General features: G+C 37.5%; 1 long non-coding RNA gene across 2 annotated transcripts in view; it reads right to left on the bottom strand.

Annotated features, from left to right (window-relative positions):
• Positions 1 to 18,758, bottom strand: part of LOC306805754 — a 444,702-nt gene that overhangs the window by 211,346 nt on the left and 214,598 nt on the right. For both annotated transcript variants that reach the window (XR_013775288.1, XR_013775289.1), the window contains 2 exons: positions 9,141 to 9,194; positions 2,079 to 2,181 (listed from right to left, as the gene is read on the bottom strand). This is a non-coding gene — a long non-coding RNA (uncharacterized lncRNA). The remainder of the gene's footprint in view (positions 1 to 2,078; positions 2,182 to 9,140; positions 9,195 to 18,758) is intronic.

Genomic DNA, 18,758 nt, shown 5'->3' with positions numbered 1-18,758 from the left:
AGAAGTACTATGTAACAACACAACACAGAGCTTAATAAAAGTGAAAAAAATATTGAAGACTTTTGTGACTTTAGCTCAATAGGAGGCAGTAGCACTTTCAAACTGATTTAAATGAGGTTCGAGATACCTTGTATATGACAATATGAAAAACAGGTAAGCAGACTGTTTTATAATAATCCATCTACAACAAACCCTCCAAGCACATACCAATCACCACAGTGAATATTATGCATTCAGAAAGGCTCCAAGAGTACCTGCTCTTTTTCTGTTGTTTTTTAAGTTGCAAGGTACCTAGTGTTTCCTCATGACAAGTTCTTTGTCACAATATCCTAAACTAGTACAAGGTAAATAATTTGTGGTTTCATCTAAAATTACACAGCATATTCCAGTGAATCATATATAGCATTTGCATCATTCACAAATTGCTGAAAAGAACTACTATGCAATGCTCAGGAAACCAGGCTTAGACTGTGCTGAGGTACCAGCTCTTGGTTTTTCTGCTCAGTGCTGTCTCATTGCTACACTCAGAACACTTCCTGCTCTGAATGTTCTAATTTGATACTCTGCTGGTGTGAAGTGATCGTCTCAGTGATCTTTGCTTGGTTGCCTGACCGGAAAAAAAAAAAAAAATAGGAAAGACAAGTATGGCAATGGATAAGGCCAGTTTTTATTGTCTGGAGATGTCTGCAAAAGCAGAGAGAAAAATAGAGTGAAGGCATTCACACTGCCAGTGTCTAAAAAAAGGACAGGCAAATGCCCTATGTCATCGGTAAATAGACAGACTCTTCTAAATGTTCACTTAGGGGAATAAAATTTTCCTCTGTGAACAATTTGGAAATGTTTTGCTCTGTAATTCTTGCCCCCAGTTTTTCACATTTTAGTTCACTTGTTTTTGTTGGGTTTAAGTTTCCCAACTTGACCTTGCAATTGTAGACCTGAAGAAAAACTACTGTTCTTGCTTCCTGTGAACTGGACCACACAGCTGGATCTTCTATTTGTTTAGAAGCAAAGGTCTGCGTTCTGAAAGATGCTGAGTGCTCTCAGCTTGTTAACTGCATAGATCAGAAAAATCACTTGACAGCAGTACAGATGCAATTATTTTTTGATTGCTTGGTCTGCCGTCTCTCTGTCTCTCTCAGGGAGACTTTCTGCCTCCTAGACTGTTCTACCCACCTCACTATCTCTGTACAACCTGTTCTTGCTTTTCTCTTCTGAGCTACACATGCATACATGGAACAGCCCTTAGATTCCTTCCTTCCCAGGATGGCTGGGAAACAACTCAACTGTTACAAATTCCCCCATTTCCTTCACACAGATCCCACAGTCTTTATAACCAACAAGCACGGAAGATAGCAAGGTAGCTACTAAGAGTGTCCAACAGACACAGTGCAGAAGCCAGGGCACAGCCAGAAACTGGACATTTCTCTGTATCACTTTTGGTTTTGTCTTGTAACACATCAGCAGAGCTTCCTCACAAACTGCATGCATTAGGAAAATGCCTTTTTTAAAAGGCTGGACTATATTTCTAAAGCATCATAAATTTTCATACCACATTTTAAACTGTAAAATAATTTTTTAAACCTGTATTCTCGTCAAGAATTTACTAATTCAAATTTACCGTTAGATAAGTGACACATCAAGAGCTTAATAAAAAAGGGTTTGGGGTAAGAGTTTGGTTAAAAACAGGGTTTGAACAGGTATATTTCAAAGATATAATGTAATCATAATTAGCCTACCTTTAGATTTGTGCAGCTGAACACAAATTTTAAAAAGAACTGTAGCAGAAGCTTGTTCCAGACTTCCCTATCTCTGTGATATAGAATGTATGAATTATATATAACATTAGCCAAAATCTAAAGGTATAATAGCAACAAAACCAACCCCTCCACACAAGTTGAGAACTGTCTTTAAGCCATATACATGATTGTCTACATAAATTAATTAAATGAATAGAGAATACAATTAACATTTTTTCTTCATCTATCTTCATTTTCTAAGCAGCTCAGTTAAATAAAAAGAGAAGTGCTGTTTCTTTTTCACTGCTGTTAGTTTCACATGTGAAACAAAGACAGACTAACCTTAAGGCTTTTGATAAATATGATACCGTGGTAACTGCAGCATTCACTTTGTAGCCCATTTCTCCAAGTTCCTGTCAGCCAGATGTCACTTGCAATGCAAACACTTGAAAAATATGAAATAATAATTTCATACATCATCTATGTGAGCACGAGCCAGTCAAACATTCAATACAAATTCAAACTGCTACTACACATAAAGCAAATATCATCCAAATAATATTTAGAATGATTGAAAGGCTTTTGATTTGGAAGTGTATTCTCTTAAGCTAAGTGGTCCCCAAGACCATCCAGAAAATTCAATTGTTTCATTTTAAAATGTTTTCTGCCCAAAATTATATCAAATCCTAATGTCTCAGTAGAAACACATGGGATTGGATTGCTGACTGGGCGCCCGATGTCAAAGAGGAATCTAATTTTCCAATGGCATTTCCTCATACTGTCTCACCAAAACGCAAAATTGATAAAATTTTAATGGATAATTTTCAGAGCAGGACATTAGCCATCATGCTGGGAAATTGTGCAGGAGAACCCCACGTAGCATCAGAAAGGCAATGTATCAGAAGACAGTTTAAATAAATATTGATAAAACACATGCCTTACATTTTATATTTTCTCTTGCAACTAGAAACCGAATTCAGAAGGTAAGTTTTGCAGTAACAGGCACATCTCTCATCCCTTCTTTTCCAGGGCATTTTTTGCAAGTGATGTCCTTAAAATATGGGTGTAATATATTACTTAAGAGGGCACAGTGCTCATCTTTTACTGGGGTGACACAGTCACAGTCAACACAGCCCTCTTCTCATTGACATCAATTGTGAAAGTCATATTGACTTCAACGACTACATGACTAACCACTCCACATAACAAAATGTTTTTGTTAAGTAACTCTACAGAAAAAATTGCAATGCTGGGATAAATGAAACCATCACCCTTCTGGATCTCCTGATGGGGCAAGGTACTGCAAGCACTTAACACCAAAAGCCATGACAAGATGAAAAGAGCTAAATCCTACTCCTGATGACAAATAAGTTGTACTAGGAGAAAGGTACTAATTAACTGTATTAGGTTATCACTCAGTAACAATGTAAAATATGTGTATGGAAATGTGCTATTTAAAATGTGTCCTTCTCTGAATAATTTTCTTTTTGATAAAGTTAGGTCATTAATCATTTAATTTGAGACTTATTTAGAAAATACAAGTGGACAGGTGGGAAAAAAGTTAAATAAGGTTTTACTAACCTTTGTAATTTATTTTGAATTTATAATGAAAGTGTAACAGTGGAATATACAGTGAACTAGACTGACTCAGCTTTTCAGCATCCATTTCTTGCCATTTATTACTAGCTGGGTTTTGAAATCTCTATATATGTATTCAAGGTATTCAGGTGAGTGCATATGCTGCTAGAGAAAGGAACAGTAGCACCTATGCTTATGAGGCTACATCTGCTTTCATCAAGAACTAAGTCTTTAAAAACTTAAATAAATATCTAAGTAAAACTCAGAGCACATTAAAAAGACCACAACAAAAGAAAATCACAGTGATTAAAATGGAGGTTTAATTTTCTGGGGGAGAAAAAGCCTGCCCATGCCACATGCCAAGTCTACCACAGGTTGGCATTTTCCTTTTGCAGTAAAATGAAAAACATCACTGAAGTCCTCAGATCGCCTACATGATGAACTCTAGTCTTTATCCAAAGATACTTCAATAGCTACAGCTTTCATTCAGAAATTCTCACTTTCATTTCACTGCTCAGAGGCCAGAGCAACTGTGAAGAGGAAGAAATTAGTATTTTGGTAGAGCTCTTTGTGGTTCACTGCACTTCTCTCTTCCAGTCAGCTTTGGTAGGAGACTCCTCTACAAGTGGAAGGCAGTCTCTATCAGCAGAAGAGAGCTTTAATTGCATAAACATTCACATGGGAAAGATATTCAGTGCAGGAAAGAAAGTTTTTCCAGAGAGGACTGAAATTCTCAGAGGGTTGGCAAGGTGTGTTGTCTTGATCTGGCTACTCAGAGTAATGGAATCTAAACAGACGTCTATTAACAAGTCTTTTCACACCTCCTCTGCTCTCAGCAGCTGAGCTCAGCACTGAAAGAGACTATAATGCAGTAACTTTGAGAAGCTTTCTGTGCCTCTCTCAAATGAAGCATGCATTGGTTACCTAACTGTGCATGAGTATAGCACCAGCATCAGCTTCTGCCAAAAGCCTTATTACTGGAGGAAATGGCAAATTTGAAAGATTTGCCATCCTAAAGTCATAATGGCCTAAGATTGAAGAGGAGAGTAAAACAGATAATTCTCTGACCGGATTTGCTCCACATCCAGGCTGATCTGTGCTGATAGCTTTTGGTAGCAGCTCAAGGGCTCAAAAGAACTCTTTAATTATCAAATTTACTTATAAGCTGATTTCTAGCTTTGCAAACACCACTGAACTTTTATTTTAACCAGAAAAATAGTACACTGGAAACACACCACAGCTGCAGACATTTTTCTTTCTCATTTTCTCTCAGAGAAAAATTTTAAATCTGAGACTTGTAGTTTTAGCTGTCTCTTTTTCTCCTCAAAACGATTGCACTTCTCTCAGTGCCAGCTGAATCTCTCTTTCCTGGTTCTTTCATTTTAAGACTTTGAAGTTTCTAAACAGGTAGATTAGGGGAGTAACTATCTATTCAAGACTTTGTGGGACATATTCAGAGTAGCTAACACTAGGTAGGTAGAAACTGAAGCAGGCACAGCAGGATTGCTCCAGAGGCTCCTGGCAGTTTGAATAACTGGCAATCTGTGCAACCTAATCCCATATTTTGACTATTCTAACCCCCTTGCATAACTTGCTGGTGGTTACCTGTATGAGGCACTTCACCAAATAAAATCTGAAATTATTACATTAAGTTCTTCACATAATGAAGAAGGAGCCCTGCACATAGAAGTAGGCTGTGTTGGTTTCCACAGGCTGGACTTACTGATCAACTACAGGGAGAAATTATACCATAAATAGCACTTGGCAATATTTAAGCTTGATAACATGCAACTGGGAATAGATTGGTTTTATGTCTGTATTCTCTTTGCTTAAAGGTTGTTTAGAGATACATTTGCATCTCCAAGACAAAGTACGTGTTAATTAGCTCATGTTTGCACTGTACTTTCAGGAAGGAAAGCTATATAAGTGCTAAGTGCTATTAGCATCATCCCCTTCTATTTTTCTCTTTCAGCTTTTAAGTGAATATAGTGCTTGTGAAAGTTGTTGGATTGACAGCCCTGGAGACTGAAGTCTAAAGTGCAGCACACCCGCTGAGCCAAACAGAACTAAAATGTACAAAAGCTTCTCACCAAATTTTAAATACATGCTTCATTTAGCTATTGTTCTATGATGGCATGTAATACTACTGCTGAAAGTTTTGCTGCTCCCATTTATTTGTTCTAAACATCAGTTCAGACTCTTCCTTTATTTCCTACTTTTAAAAACCATTTCTTGCTGACGGGCAACACCCCAGAGACCGCTGCTGCCTTCAGAATCCCGCGTAGCGATGGAACGCTGTTGAAGCGTGACTTCATGCTGCTGCAGTCAGGTACAATAGTGCGTCCTGGCATTCACTTTGCACATCACAGAAAAGTACATTAGCTAATCTCACACAGTTTTAGTACTGATCACACTAAGTGCTTGTCTGCAGAAATGCTGCTCTACAATCTAAATCTGCGGCAAGGAGACTTCTAATGGGAGATCTGCTCCTCTAGACAGGAATACTATACTAGTGTTGCTTAGAAAACTAAGCCAATACTTAAATAATAATTTAATTTTTCCTGAGAAATAGGTAATTTTATTTTTATTTAAACACTAGATTTCCAGGAGTACACCTGTGACCACTGAAAAAGGTTTGGAGATACTTTTTAATTTACTTTTTTGAAATTATTTACAGTACACCAAAAGAAAAATCCTACCTTCCAAGATGCTGCTTTTTGCACAAGTGCATTCAGATAATTTGTGAAGCTTTCTCTTGATTTTAGCTAGGGCCACTGCTCTCTCCAGGAGACTGTTCCTCCTGTAGAAATGTTCTTTAAATTACACAAATGTTTACTGGCTGTTGGTTTCACAGTCTCCTTTTATCCACTGTCTGTTTGCCTCCAAGTGGGACCACTTGAGCTTTTAAGTGAAGGGACTGATCCTAGCTGAGTAGAGTGAGCACATGAGATGCACAACACCTGCAGTATGTCGAGCTGATACTAACAGCTGCTGTTTCAGATGCTTCCAGAAGATTCCTTCACTTGCCTTGACAGGTTCCAAAAAGCAAGCTTGGTGCCTGGGTCATCTTCAGTCCTGCACAACTTCAAGACCCGGCAGTTTCAGAAAGTAATTCCTTTCCAATTCCAATTACTTTCCAGTTCGGGAAATTTCTCAGGGCTTCTTGTCAAGGCAGGCTAGTCTTTTATGATTTCCAGCCTGCAATGCTGCTCCTTTCTATTTCATCTTGACTTGGTGTCATTAGTCTTCTTTCACAGAAACCTGAGCATTCTTTTCCTAATTTATCTAGATGGTAACCTGACAGCAGCTTCTTTGATCAAGACTTTGCCATTTATGTCTCTTCTCCCGTTAATCATTCTCTGAAATGAGACTTGTAGTAAAAAATAATTAAATCAAGTCTGACTGCCTTCAAATTTCTTGGCTTTCTGGGATTCTGGGTGCTGACTTAGGCCAGGCCCTTTGGAGACACTGTGCTTTCTCTGGTATATTAAACAGGCCATTTGGGCTATTTTCTTATACTAGAAGGTCAAAACAGTTTTATTGTTGGTGAAACTAAGGAGACATTTATAGGATACAGATATGACATCCAGACACTTTGTTGTTAGATAGTTCTCCCAAAAAAATCCACCTTTTCCTATTAAAAAAAAAACTAAATCCGGAGGCAAAGTGGCCACGTGGTAATTTTTCTTGTCTTTGCTTCTCGGATTATGCAATATGTCTATGCTGAACTCTGGGTTCCCAGCTGCTCTCTTTCCTTCACATATTGATTTTCTGCCACTTCATATGTGCAGAGAAAAGAAGTAAAAAACTAATGATTTGTTAGAAAGTGATATTTTTTAAAAATCTTTTTATAAATGTGGTCTACACTTTATCTGCCTCATGTTTTGTGAGGTCTGATTCTGAATGAAAATCTTTACTTGTACAATGCTTCAGGATCTCTTCTCTGCAAGATGGTTTATCTCCTACTGGTCAGACTCGTTCTCTCCTGCAAGTTGAATTCCATGTCCAAGGCATCTGTGGCCTGATTCATAAAAATCTAAAGGGCCAACCATGACCAACATCCTCATTTGTCTGGCCAGTGGAAGTCTCATTAGGAGCACATCTTATCTGTGAGTGAGATGAAATTTCCATCAACCTGAGATAATAAAATTAACTGCCCCAGGTGAATAATAAATATTACAATATTCAGCTCCTTCCTCGTCAATAAGCAGCACATTTCTTTACTACTTTGCTGGCATAAGCATGGATATGAGCCTAAACTTACTTAAACAAGAAATGTTACTGACTACCTTCTTCCAGTTTGACAAAAAAATAGGGAAAAATAAGTGACACTAGGTTTGATGAGAAGTCACATTATTTGGTTCAAGGCTAGAAGGGGTTGAGGCATTACAGTGCTCAATATGTTTTAGGAATGTGTGTATGTGTGTGTATATAAAATATTTGTAATACACCATACAGATCTACAGAGATAAGGAACAGGGTTAAAAACAAACAAACCAACATTAAGACTTTTTAGACATTTATGACAGACCAGCATTTGTGCTTAAGCCAGAAATGATCATCTAGCTTTGTCAAACCCACAGGTTTTTGCAAGAAATAGTCTGAAAAGTTCAAGGCAAATATCATCTGGGTTCCTGTAGCACAAATGGCTGCATATAATGCATGTTCTTGCAATTAAGTCTAAAGTATTACAGGACCAAAATGTTCTGTATCTCATCTCAAATTTTCAAACAATCCAATATCCAGTCTATGTATAGATATATTCTTGCTGTTTAATCTCTTAAAAATCAATCAATATTAATGTGTCTGCCTTAAACGTTTAAGGTCATTGTCTCCCTTCTGACATTTTTAACTACATCAACATCACATTATATCATTATAGACTCATGAAGCAATGTACTTTTACATTTTTGCAAGATAATGTCTCTTTTGTGTTTCAGTTTTTATCATAATATAAATCTTGAAATGTAATTTGCATATCCTTTGTTTAGCGAAGGAGACCCCCATTTAAGACTATGTAATTTTAATACATAGACTTAAAAGTGGATGACTTATTAAAGGAAATGCACCAAAATATTCCAATTTATTCTTCAACTGAAGCGGCTGCTCCATCAGTAAATCAGTAAATTCCCTTAACAATACACTTGCTAACAAGAGTATCTGCCTGCCTTGGGCTCACTTGGCAGTAGGGTTGCCATCTGTTGAGAGGCCCATTCCCAGATTTTAAAGGGCTATTTCTAGGCTTTTACCTTAAACATTGAAAAATATCTCTTTGCTGTTCAACCTTCCTTCTGCTTGTCTTGTCTCTCCTGTCCTCAGTCCACCTCCCTTCACACCCTGCTAAGAGCAGCAGTGTACTCCCAGCACTGAACTGTCCCTCTGCACCAGCAGCCACATCCCAGAAAAGGCTTTCAGGCACATTCAGCTCCCAGCAAGTCTGCCCCATTTTTAATGCCCAAGGTGCACAGGTAGAGAGGAGGGAGGACACTTACAGACAGAAATGGACAGAAATGAAAAGGATCATTCAAGAAATTCAAAAGCAGTCATGAAGGAAACAAAATCAAGACGACGAATGGGAAAGGGATGGTAGGAGCTCTGGCTCTGGATAGATGGATATTTCACGAATTCCTTCAATAAATAGGGAACCTCTAGGGAAATTCAACACCTGGCAATCTTAGTGGATAGTGGTGCTGCAAAGAAAGCATAATGTTCACCCCTCTGGTAAATTCAAGCAATTAAACCCCCTTAAAAAAAAAGGCCCTCTTAGGCTTTCTGCCCAGTAAACTCACAGCGAAAAGCAGCTTTAATAAATGTTATAAATCTCACCTCTGAGCCAACAGGAAATTCAAATGTTTTGCATGTGCAGGAGCCAGGGAGCAGCTGAAACAAAAGGTAAACGTGGATATTAGAACAGGTTATGCCCATACTCAGACTGGACAGCAGTAGATGCATGAGGTTCACAGAGATGACAGGTTTTTTCAAAGCATCCTTTCTAGTGCCATCTTTGACCATTTATGTCTTGTATTGCACCAGAACTCTCCTTTCTTTGTGAGTGGACAGATTTGTCTAGTGATGAGTTTGCTGGCTTAATGAATTCAGGATCACTCCTTACCATACAACATTATTGGAAAGCAGGTTTGGGTTTCAATATTTTAGAAATAAAACTAAATAAAGAAATGGCAACAAATATTTGTGGTTTCTAAAATGAAAAGATCAAAGAAAAGAGACTGCAGAGAATTTTTGATCAACACCTTGACAAGGAGTGTTAGTTTTAATAAACAGTAAGTATTTTAGGCCATTATTAAGTATGAGATGCAGTCTCAGCTGTGTTTCTAATTTCCTTTCTTGCCTTTACTGCTGTTGTATAAAGCTCCGTAGTAACAAAAAACATTTATTAAAAAAATCTGAGCACACTGTTCAGGATTATGTTCCTTCACCTGCCAATATGAAATATTTGCCTGTGCCCTCCATGATGCCAAGAGCTGCAGGTACATTCTGTATATGGGACAAATCACTGAACAGAGATGCACTTGTAAAAGTGAATAAGAATCTTTTTATTGAGTCTGAAGACTAAATGATCCAAGTACACAGTTCCTTTGGATTGTTGCTCTTTTAAAGCCATAGATAAACACAGCCAGATCTTCATGCACATTTTTTAAAAGTGAATTTAAGTATATAAAAACAATGCATATTTGGCAACATATCCTGTGAGAAGGAGGTTTTATTAAGATTTTCTGGGAAGATGTTGTCTAACAAGCTATAAATACTATACTTTTTGTCTACCACACACTACAGGCTTATGAAAACACAGAAGACCACAAAAATTAAGATGAAGAAATAGTGAAGGAGAGACAGAGAGTTGGATGGAAATAAGCTGTATTTGCTACTTGAATTTTTCACAGGAATCAGGACAGAGGCCTGCTCATTCTCCCACTCTTAGTTTTTGAGGCAGATGGGCAGAGAGGGCTGCTATCAGAGAAGTCTATTCTGAAATCTCTTCATCACCTTTGAAAAAAGCTGGGAATTAATTACATTATTACAAGAGGGACACAAGAAACAAGCGTCTTCTGGTATAATGACTCCATCTCTGGCTTTCCACCCATAGGTTTTTTTTCCTTAGGGGATTACCAAGATTATTAGTAATTATTACTAGTAAGCCATTACTGTGAATAATGGTAATTATGATATCATTTAAGGACTCTAGTCATAATCACTGTGGAAGACTTATGAACATAGTGAAGACCAAGGCTTTGCACATGCCTGAAAATGAACAAACACAGAGCTATACTCCAAGGAGCATGACACTCAAAGCCTTTCACTACTAAACAGCCAATGGCATCATCAAACCCAGAACTTGTCCGCAGACAAATGACTGATAATTTTTAACAACCTTTTTTTTACTTTTTAAAGAAAACAAAGTGAAAACAGGCAGATTGGTGGAATCATATAATCCCATCTCTACCTCTAAAATGTTCTGGTTGTGTGGCATTCCTATTTACAGTAAATCCTGTTTTGAAAAGCAGCACAGATCCAGACACCAAAAGGATCAAGGACACACAGAGAACATTCAGCCATTATGGATATTTCATAGAAGGGAAATAAGTTTTTGTCCAATCCAGTTGGCTTGTTCTGTGTCCCTTATTTGACAGAATTCTATTTTTTCCTTTAACAGAGAGCAAAGCCCTGCCTGCTATTGAGTTAATGTCTAACATATGCTTAGAGTGGACACACCTTAATTTTCCCACTTTTTACATTTCTTTTTATGGTTTTCTCTCAGGAACACATACCCTCCCTTCCCTTTCTGCATCAGCTCTAAATCCTTTGTCTATCTTGCTTTCCATCTTCAGAATCATGACAGAACTCTTCTGAAAGTACTCTGCTGACAATTTCTGATCTGGTTTTCCACTAAGATAAGCAGAACTGCATTTACAACCTTTTAACTTCACATATAACTTCATAACTTTAGTTTACAACTACATAAAATTTTGTAAGGTTTTATTTTTAAAGGATGGTGTTATCTTAACATGAGCTATGAAGTCACTTGAAATATATATACATACACTATGTGAGCATATATACATATTAAATATGTATGTCATTACACATGGACATATGCTTCTGACAAAACATGAAGAAAGGACTTTTCATGCTATAAAAATGGTATTTGCAACTGCAATCCAGAATATATTGCAAAGGGTATTAAAATGTGTATTGTTCCATTGCAAATAAAAACATTTTTCTATGTAACATGCTGCAGCTGTGTTTGTTAAAATTTCTTCATCATGGGGGACACTGTAAAAATCTCAGCTCCACCTTGACAAAGGTGACCAAAAGCACTCTGCCCAGAAATGTTCCTCCCTCTGAATTAGAGGAGGAATTGTAGGTCAGATGCTCACAGACACATTCATCAAAGCCAAAAAAAAGTAGTTTTGCAATACTATATTTAAGAACCTAAAATCACTCCAAAACTTACAGAAGCTAGTTATCCAACCTCTTTATTACTCTGCCATTATATCTACTTAATTTCTAGTTCAGTCCAGATGCAGCTGAATTTTAATATACAAACAATGGTCCTTGGTTGTCAAGCCCCACATAACAGTTTACATGAATTTAACAGCTCTACAGGGCTTAAAAAGATAAGCATTCAGGGCTGGAAAGGTGACAACTGCTGTGTCAAAGCTTGCACAATGTACAGAGCAATAGCCAGTTAGGCCAGCTCTGTTATCTTGAGTATGGAATCTTTTCCAATACCTCATTCTTAAAAATTAGGCAGGCCTGATAAGCCATATCTATTTGCATAGAAAAGTATTCTGTCTTTCATGTTGCCTAGGATAAGCAAGCTATAAATTAGTACCATAAATAAGGTACTTACTGAGAAGAGAAAAATGCACATCTTGGGAAACCCTATTCATCTCACCTACGCAATTCTGGAGTTTGGTTTAGAGCTTTAAGGTTTTAAAATATATTTTCATGAAACATTTTTGCTTGTTAGCTCATTTTTTCCCCAAATTGAGTTAAGATCTGCTTTAGATATGAATTTTTGTATAACAATATTTTTAAAGTTTTCAATTTTGACTCACAGAAATTATCAAGCTATTATACACCCCCGTTCTTGTGTGAAATTTAAAGGTACCTCTCATGACTTTCAAGCAGTGTGTTCCCCAAAATAAAACAGAAAGTGCAAAAATACAATTGTTGAAATTAAGCCGCAAATTTGCTTTAATGTTTGCTCATTTTTAAGAACTGTACTCTCAGTGACCTAGTTCTACATCAATCCTGAAACAGACGTAAGACACATTCTTTACTTTGTTGCTACATGTGACCATTTCTACATTAAACATTTTTTGCTTGGTCCTTAAGCAATAAGTAAGGCAGAGAGAGTGTGACAGACAAGTTGCTATTTCAGACTTGAAACAGCACCTGGAGAGCCAAGACCTTTCCCACTCTAGGAGCAGAGAGAGAATCATGGCAGTGATCAGGGTCATATGGTGGGTGAGGAAGTCACTGATACTGAAGGATCAGATGTCACTGTGACAGCTGTAATAATCAGGGTTTACTTCCTTCAGCTAAAAAATATCCACAGAATATGGTGAATGCTCTGCTGCAATATGTGCCTCTTCCACTTTTGTGTCATGCTATAAACATTTAACTCCTGAAGGCTCACAATGCAAGAACAGAGCAACTAACCTTTGCTATACATTATAAGGGAGATATGATAGAAGAAGAGGGTTTTTTAATCTTGAAAATTCAGAAGAAAAGTTATTATTTGCTTGTTATTGACAATTCATTCCTCTGAGATAAAACAACTTAGTTTCTAGAGGATCCCAAGGAGACAGCTGGCAGTGACAAACACAACAACATTCAATTGCAGCAAATGAACATCATAAAACAGGCACCACTGGATTAAAAAGTAACCTTAAACTGTTTAGTGTACACAAAGGCAGCCTAGTCAAAACACTTCAACATTGATTTAAAATCACAAGTTAGAGGCCAGTTTCAACCTTCAGGGAAGCCTTCTCTATTCATAAGGAGCTTAACTAATCATAACTTTCCGTGACTTATCAGAACTGGATGCAGTGTGTCACAGCATGATAACTGAGCTCTGGAAATGTAACAAAAGATGTCTTTTTACAAAAATAATGGTGAGACTAAACCCCAAATTTTAATCTTTGAACCTGGTGGGAGAATAACATCCTGTTCCTCATTAAGTGTTTCCATTAGCATGCAGGGACTCTTAGGCAAGCAGCTCCTCTTTGTGTGACCATGATGTGGAGGGCAGCACATGTATCAGGAAAGGAGCAGATTTCTGAAACCTGGTCCCAGGATGCTACACAAAGTGCATCACCAGGAAACAGGACAGGCAGTATCAGACACACTGCATTTCAGCAGATAGCTAGCTATGGAATAGCATGTCTACCTGAAAAATAATATTACTTTCAGTTCATCTAATTGCTTAGTGTTTAAGGAAATATGCAGTATTTATTTTCTAACATGATAAAAAGTCTAGCTTTAAGAAAGCTTCAGAGTTAGAGTTAAATGGAGTCCAAAAAGAACCAGATTTCTATCTGTGTTTTCTTCAGTGTAGTTCCAGATGCATTAAGACCTCAGCAGAGACCTGCAAATATTATGTACGGCTTTCTTTTATCTTCTGGAAAAAAAGGGGGGGAAAACGTATGAAAGAATGAAGCAGTGCCAAACACTACAAGAAAGCTTAATAAATAGAGCCCAGGGTCACAATGTTGCTCTTATTTGCCCTGAAATATATCACTGAAGTTCTGTATATTCATATTTGTTTACATTATAAATGTACTAAATGAGCTAATTATAGTGATCATAATTTACAATTAAAAACAAAGTTAGAAATTTCAAAGGCTTTCAATATCTTTTCTTTAATCATTCACCCAGGCTCAAAATATGCATTTTTTAGATTAAAGCATTAAAGTTGCTAATTATATTCTCAGAACTAACAATTATTTCTTTACCCTTTTACTACCTTCTTCTGGCAACAAAAAAATGTCAGCACTGATTTAATTTTTTGTTATTACAGGATTAAAAGAAGTTTCTAAAATGCAATTAAATGTGCCCTATAGCTATAGTAACTTTTCTATCAGCATCCAAAGCCTCTTCACTAAAACAACAGCACAAAAAAATTATTCAGACTTTCTAGACACACTTTTTTTTCCTTTTATAACACATTCCTCTGGTGATTATCTCCAATGACAACTCAACCATCTTAATGAGACTCTGTGCAAATCTAGATCTTGGTAAAAGGGAAAAATGAAAGTTAAAGAGGCTGTTAAGAGTGCAAAACCCTGCACATGTTAAGTACTGGTTCTTCACCTTTGGAAGCTTGGTTCAAGTTCACCCTGAGGCCCTAAGTGAAAAGTTCAATAGTCTCAACTATGTCCCTACCTGATGTATCACAAAATCAATTACTTTATGACTGTACATTTGGTAACCTATGCTCAGACAGAATCAAGTTTTTTCCCATTGGGAATTCACCAATTATCTTCTCAGTAAATCATTCTCAGATAAAACAGAAGCTTCTGCTATCAGCAGGAGTTTCTCCTTTAACTGCCTCTCATGTTTAGTAGTTGGGCTGGTTTGGAACAGTGATGTGCTGAGCCCCTGACCATTAGCTGCTGTGTGATCACAGTGACCCATGGTGACAGGACACCAAAACATGATTTAGTGCTCACATTTGTATTGGTTTGGAAAAGAAGAATAGTCACTGCAAGCAACCAAAGAAAAATTGAAATTCTACAGCTCCTCAAGGACTTGGCTTCCTCTGAAGATCCTGGGATGGTAAGGCCCTGCCTTTAAGTTTCACTGGTGTGTGAACACGCTTTTCTATCTGCCATCAACAGCATCCTTGGCCCAGGCTGAGCACACTGATCCACCTCATTAGCAGCTCTCCCAAATTTACATCTCTTGTTATTTTTATAACAGCTTGTTGCTGAAGTGGATATATTTATGTTAATTACTTAATATTGTTTCCAATTTAAAGACACAGTTTTCACATAAGTGAATGGTAGTCTGAATAATAGATACAAGTCACTGGGTGGTTTAGACATGGAATATGCATTCTGTATGCATACATATATACAGTATACAGCTGTATGTACACAGCTTTTTAAATCAAGCTCTAACCATTGCAAAGGACCATTCCAGCCTCTGCAGTGGTCTGTCCAAACTAAGCTCATTCAGCTTAGTCTAATTATCAGCAGTCAGAATTTTGCTTCAACAAAATTAATGCTAACCAGCATCCTCTGTCAGAGTTGGTTGATGGCACACACATTCATTGTCTCTGAAAGGGATTACTCAGTCCTAGCACCAAGTACTTCAGCAGTGACACTGTCCCTGCTGTAGTAATTTGGTGGAATCTATTCTTCCAGATTAAAATATTGAGAGAGAGATAGAGAGTTGACAATCAAACAGAATTTTGATCTTATTCTCTCTAGAGTAGAAATGTCTAGATATGAGCAGTCACAACAATGGGAGCCTAAAAGAAAATCCCAATGTGCAAAGATGAAAGAGACTGAGACTGCCCAAATGAAGAATGGTGTAATAGAGAAAGGCCACATAATGAATGATAGAAAAACAAGAAGTCAAAATTCCTATTTACCCTTACACATAATACAGAGACATAAGGACATGCAATGTCACTGAGAGAACATAAATTTTACAAAGAGTTTTAGTCATGCTGATTTCTTACCACTGTTCAGCAAATTTACACCTTCCCCATCATGAAATGGGGATAATATTCTTTCTTCCCCAACGTAGAAAAACTTCTTGGGGAAATATCAATATAATTCTATAATGAAGAACACCATTGAAAATAGTAAAAAGAAATTAGTAATTTCAAGTGCACTGCAAGTTTGGATTAGCTGGCACAGTGGGCAATAAATAAGGCCCAAGACTACAGACTAGGCAATGAAGTTAAAAAGAAATATTCAACACCTTCCTTGTTCCCTGCAAATCATCACCCTCTTGTGCAAAATGAGGTAAAACTAATTAGTGATTTGTAAATAAGGATGCTGCCCTAACACATAGCTGAGAGAAGCTGACTTGGGATTCTAGGGCCATCCTTGAAATTCCAAGTGCTTGATCTTGCAATCCAATTGACTTGTGTCTTTTGATACAAAGGTACAAATAAGTTACCATTTCTAAAAAAACCCAGATTATTAAGTTGATTGTTTGCAAAATTAATATGAATTGCTTCTCTAGAGAGATGCAAAAGATTTAATTTGTAGTCTTTGATTCTGTGAGCATTTAGTGATTTTCTCATAGGAATACTGCATTGCTAAGGAGCATTTCAATTTGTCTGTAAATGTTAGACTCTTCTAAACTTTAGCCAGAAACCTCAAAGCTCATGCTTAGATTTCTGCATTTTTCCAAGCACACTCTTTCCTCATCAAGACCAGAAATATGCCCACCAAAATGGTGATGAAGAACAACTGGACAATTCAGAATCTCCTAATACATTACCTAATGTACCTGTTCCATTTAAGGAGGCCTCAGGACAGTCAAGCCAAAATGTTCATGGAAGCATTTTGCAGACTGAATAAATTGTCTCAAAATAAAATAAAGGAGTAAATATATCAAAAGTTATAATACATACTTTATTTAATGTATAGTCCTGAACAAAGGGGACTTACAGCAGGCTACTAAACCTGATTTTACTTTTTTACTTTACTTTTTTACAGCTGGTACAACATAGTACATGCTTTTATGTAGCAGCACAGTAGGAATTTTTCTGGATATGCAGATGGATTTGAAAATATAAAAACTCATGGTAAAATTTTGGATGACATGGCTACATGTTCCTCTGGTAGGTTGGATGAGATGAACTCAGATGTGTCAGAAAGGCCAAAGCAATGAGATGCTGTATTGAACAGAAGGAAGGATAAGGTGTCAGGAAAAATGTCTTTACTCCAACCATTGCCAACCATCATTCTGCCCAGGGAAGTGCTGAGTCACCATCCCTGGAGGTATTTAAAAGATGTGTAAATGTGATACTTAGGGACGTGGTTTAGTGTGGGACTTGGCAATGTTGGGTTTACTGTTGGAAGCAATTATCTTAAGGGTCTTTTCTGACCCAAGTTATTCTGTGATTCTATACATTGTGTTACAGACTTACCAAGAAGAAAACTAGCATGCCACAAAATAAGATCCACTCTACTCCTTGGGTGTTTTGCAAATCTGTGGGATAAATATCAGCCTGTATTTAAATTCTTCTGTTAGGAATGTTTGGGGTTCTTTTTAATGATTTGAATGAACAGAGACTAAAGGGGCTGGATAATGCAAAAACTGATGTCCTTTACTTTATGTGGATTGATGAGTTGCACAATGTGCTCACTCTGCCACATCCAGGTCAAAGATGCACCAGCTGGAGCCTGAGTGTTTTACATGTAACATTGTCTTGCAGACACCTTGCAAATGCCAGCAGACACAGCCTTACAGAAACAGGAGGACTCCTTGGACAAAAATGCAGCTGGGGCATTGGCTCAGCATCAGCTATGCAGATGTGGCACTGAGGAACAAGGTTCACTGGGGGACTCAGTAGGGTGAGCTTTATGGTTGGACTTAAAGACCTTAAGGGTCTTTTCCAATCCAAATGATTCCATGATTCTGCATTGTCTGGAATGTTGAACTGTTATCTTAGGGCAGTCAAGCAGTCCTATAATCATCCCTTCTGAGCTTCACCTGTACCTCAGGATGAACCAGAAAGCACTTCAATCCATCATTCCTAAAGAGATATATGTGTCTACTAGAGCAAGTCTTGCTGATGATCAGCCTGTCAGGAATGCAGACTCTCCATTGACTGGGTCAAGTCAGTAAAGGTTGGGAAGGAATCATAGAATCATTGAATAGTTTGGGTTGGAAGAGATCTTAAAGATCATGTAATTCCATCCTCCTGACATGGGCAGGGACACCCTTCACTAAACCAGATTGCTCAGAGACCCATCCAACCTGGCCTTGGTCACACTTGGTTACAGCACTTACAGGGATGGGGCATCCACAGCTCCTCTGGGCAACTGGAGGGAATATGACACTGGCAGATCCTTACCCACTGAGGGTAAGAGGAGTGCCACTTGTATTGTAGGCCACTCAAAAACAAATCCTACTGAGCCACGAGTAGGTTCAAGGCAGCATTCAAAATAACCATTATTCTCCATATTCATTGGAATTTCCCAATTCAGGCTGAATCTGGACAAGTAAACTGTATCATACAGGTTCACTTTCTGAATAAAGGATTAATAAACTAAGAGATTTTTAAACTGTACATGCAACACTTTCCTGCATGGTACACTATTCTGTTGTTACAATCTTCAGAAGACAATATCCACCTAATCCAACAGTTGAGAAAAAGCAGCGAAATTGATCATGTCACAAGAGTGCTAAGATAACTAGATAAACAACTAGTAAGGAAATTTTAATAAG

Source organism: Erithacus rubecula, assembly GCF_903797595.1.
Source record: "Erithacus rubecula genome assembly, chromosome: 10".
Lineage (NCBI taxonomy): Eukaryota > Metazoa > Chordata > Aves > Passeriformes > Muscicapidae > Erithacus > Erithacus rubecula.
Note: the sequence above shows the minus strand (reverse complement) of the source record. Positions and strands in the feature narration are given on the sequence as shown.